Source organism: Nicotiana attenuata, unplaced genomic scaffold (assembly GCF_001879085.1).
Source record: "Nicotiana attenuata strain UT unplaced genomic scaffold, NIATTr2, whole genome shotgun sequence".
NCBI classification, from domain to species: domain Eukaryota; kingdom Viridiplantae; phylum Streptophyta; class Magnoliopsida; order Solanales; family Solanaceae; genus Nicotiana; species Nicotiana attenuata.
The window spans coordinates 47,150-51,247 of NW_017675456.1; the positions used below are offsets into that span (position 1 = coordinate 47,150).

The 4,098-nt window shown below is 36.9% G+C and overlaps 1 pseudogene; it reads right to left on the bottom strand.

Annotated features, from left to right (window-relative positions):
• Positions 1-223: 223 nt before the first annotated feature.
• On the bottom strand, positions 224-1,155 carry LOC109220101 (annotated as a pseudogene).
• Between the last annotated feature and the right edge of the window lie 2,943 nt (positions 1,156-4,098).

Genomic DNA, 4,098 nt, shown 5'->3' on the forward strand with positions numbered 1-4,098 from the left:
AACAACAATAGCAACAACGACAACCCAGTGTAAATCCCACAAGTGGAGTCTCGGGAGAGTATTGTGTACACAAACCTTACCGCTACCCTGGAGGGTAGAGAGATGGTTTCCGATAGATCTCGGCTCAACAACAACAACATCAACAACAACAACAACAACTTAGTGTAAATCCCACAAGTGGGGTTTGGGGAGAGTAGTGTGTACACAGACCTTAGAGAGAAGGTTACCGATAGACTCTCGGCTCAACAACAACAACCAATGCCTTCTCCCTAATATCGAACAAGACGATGCAACAGTTTTGATTCAATGGATACGTAGTAGCGATCATCAAACAGTTGGTATCATACCATTGCAGCTTGCTAACATCACCAAGCGCTCGCGCACCTATGATGTTCATTAGCTTCCCCGTGGCGTGGTCCCAAACACCAATCCTACACCCATTGCTACTGCTTTTACAATTGGAGGATAACTTGTTATCAGAGCTAAAACATAGTGTACCTGCTGTCTGTGTAATCCTCTAATTGATCTGCAACCTTGTGTTTATACCTCAGCTTCCCTGTAGATACGTTGAATAACCCTATGCCTCCAATATCTAACTTTCTATCAAAACTAGCCACAATATTTTCAGAATCAACCCAACAAACATCGTTCACACGACGATAATCAAGATTGATTGTAGCTTGCTCTTCAAGCATCCAGTCGTAGACGCGAACCAAGCTACCCTGAGCCACACAGCACCAGCCATTTGGGCTAGCTCGAATGGCCTGAGTAGTGCCTGCATCATCCCCTACTGACCCGCCTGTTATGGACTGTGCCAACCGGAGCCTATTGCCATCAAATGGATCGCACTCAGCTGACCGAACATGATCCAAGAGACCATAATATAGAGCCTCTCTGTATAGAAATTTCTTATCGATCTTCGGAGGAATATAAAGCTCGCCTGTTCTGAGTATATAAGTTAAGAATGACAGCAAAATAATCAGGGTCCCTGTCAATGAAGTATTCATTGGTTGCGGCATAAGAATGCAGGTTCCAATTCTCATCAAACATGGCTCCAAAGAATGAATTCCTACCAGCAGAAGCTAAGGTTGTGGCCGTAGTTTCGAATATTCTGCTACCAACATTAAGTTTCACCCTGTCTTTTTGTCTTTCCATGTCGGAGCTGACTTACGGGTTCGGCCGAACTCAGTAACTTTGCTCAAATAGTATATTTGGTATGTATAAAATATTAAATCTAAAACTCAATCATGGTTCAAAAATTCAAAACTCATAAAGTTGAAATTTTGGCTTTGTCTTTGGTCAGGAAAGAATAACGATGAGATGTTTTTATAGGTGTGATTTTGTATGAATCTAAAGAATTTCCTTTTACTATTACAAGTAGGATTCTGAAAAAGAACTTAAAACCCTTCAATTTTTGCAAAGAATTTATTTTTACCTATTCCAAGTAGTTTTCTGAAAAATAACTTGAAAAGGACTAGAAACATTCCTAAATTACAGTAATAATTTTCTAAATTCCTATCAATAAATCACTTGCCATAATTATTTATTGGCTGTGCCACATTAGGATAATTATTTAATTAGTAGTGCCGTTTAAATAATAGGCTTTCTAGCTACCAAATAGTATATTTGGCATAATTGCTTATTGACGGTGAAGTATATACAGAGTCAGAGAAAGAGTTTTTAGAGGAAGGTTTACACAATGAATTTAAGTTTCATACAAAGAAAGTGTAAAAAAATATTTATACAAGTAAATCATCATTATCAAATTAATAATTTATAAGATAATTATAAGTAACTGATAAATTTTTCTTATAATAATGCTGATGTTCAGGCTATTTTGCGTGCAACTTGACTAATTTATCTAATACCTATTAATTAGTATTTGCAATAGCACTAGTCAAAAATAACTCTACCACGAAATCAAACTATATAGCAAAATCATGTAATAGATGGACAAGGGGTCTCCCAAACATCAAAAACATCTTCTTCTTTATGAAGAGCAAAAACCAAATAAAACTATATATAGAGAATCATATAATTGGCTGCGTAGAATAGACCTTTGTGGTCCGGTCTTTTTTCGGACCTGGCGCATAGCGGGAGTTTAGTGCACCGGACTGCCCCTTGTTATATAATTGATGGACGAGGGGTCTCCCAGATATCAATAACATCTTCTTTCCTATGAAGAGCAAAAAGACGATCGCCACCAATTGAAAAATCACAATCTGTTGATGTTAGAGCCCAGTTAGAACCACAATAAACTGAAATTCTATCGTTCATTGATGAGAATAATTGTCCCTGGTGAAATGCTAATGTGGGATCATAAGCCCCAGACATTGTTGTGCCCTTTTCTCTCCATTCTGCAGTTGTAGCAGTACTTCTCATATCAATGAAACCCAAACACTCGTTCGCGTTTACTATACAAATGGAGCTCCTCTCCTCTATTGCTATCGCATCAGTAAACGATCTCTCATCATCAGACCATGACCAAACCATGAGCCACAGAGCACCAGCCACTAGGGGAAGCTCGATTAACCTCACCATCTCTTGATGGCCAGCCTGATACTGACTGCACCAACCGGAGCCTATTGCCATCAAATAGACCACACTTAGCTGATCGGACATGATCCAAAAGGCCATAATATAAAGCCTCTCTGTATAGGAGCTTTTTATCGATCTTGGGAGGAATATAAAGCTCCCTTGTTCTGAGTAGGTCAAGAAGGACGGAAAAATAATCAGGATTTCTATCGATGAAGTGTTCGTTGATTGCGGCATCAGAATGCAGGTTCCAATTCTCATCAAACATGGCTCCAAAGAATGAATTCTTGCCAGCACTCGCTAAGGTTGTGGCCGTAGTTTCAAAGATTCTGCCACCAACATTGAGTTTCACCCTATCTTTCTGGCTTTCCATTATTCAAAAATGTTGTTGTACTCTGAAATATCAAACCAATACTGATGTAAGAGATCTGTTTACAAACAAATTCTGGCGCAATATCAATCACAACTAACATCAGCATTATTATACACGTGACTTATACTAATGTAATTTTTCATGTTGATGGTAGATCTACATTAACAACTTATGTAACCAATTCTACAACTATATGGTCAAAACCTCAAGAATAAATTTGCTCTCTATGATCCTTTTGAATTTCTTTTTCATGATTGGCTAAAATATCTCCTTTTTTTTGTTAACTGATATGTTGTACAATATTAGTTGCAGTATGAATAAAAAGGGCAGTGCGGTACACAAGGCATTCTGTGTTCACGCGGGGTACGGAGAAGGGCCACACTGCAACGGGTGTGATGTAGACAGCCTAGCCTATTCTAATGCAAGCATTAGTTGCTGCTTCTACGGCTCGAACCCGTGACCTATAGTTGTTGTATGAATATTGATCCAAAAATCAGTTCTTTAAAGTTCCCTATTTAATTCTCTTCTCTTGCAATTGTTTTTTCGGATATTGGAATGTTAAAAAACTTGAAAATAGAGCAAAAGAAGTGAGTTTGTGCATGAAAAAAGTCGTAATAAAACAAACACAGAATAGTACAAAAAATACATACCGGACTCGGAAGTATTAATTCAAGAAACAGGAATAGCAATCTGGAGTTGGATTCACGACTACTGAAATACTTTTGCCCTAATTATTTATTGATGATTCCATATTAATAATATTTGCTTTTAAGTATTGGAGCTACTAATAATTGTTGAGTTTATCTATTAAGAAGTCTCCTAATCCAAGTATATATCACCTGCTTTAAAGCACTGTATTACATATCACTTTTAAGAACAAAAACTTGCCCGAACTGTAATTATATATATTTTTTAATTTAAAGCAAATGTTAGAGGTATTATTATTTCTAATTAATAGTCTAAATTTAAGCTAAGGTAAAAAAATTCTTTTTTTTATGGGGCGCCTTTTGCTTCTAGCTAAGGGTGTCAATAGATCTTTAAAAATCGACTAAATAGATGGAACCGAACCGTACCAAATCGATTACTAGGTTTCTTTTAATAAAATCGTAGGTTTTTATATAAACTTATAACCGTACCGAATAATATGGTAGGTTTTTAATTTATAAAAATAAATCGAAAAAATACCGAAC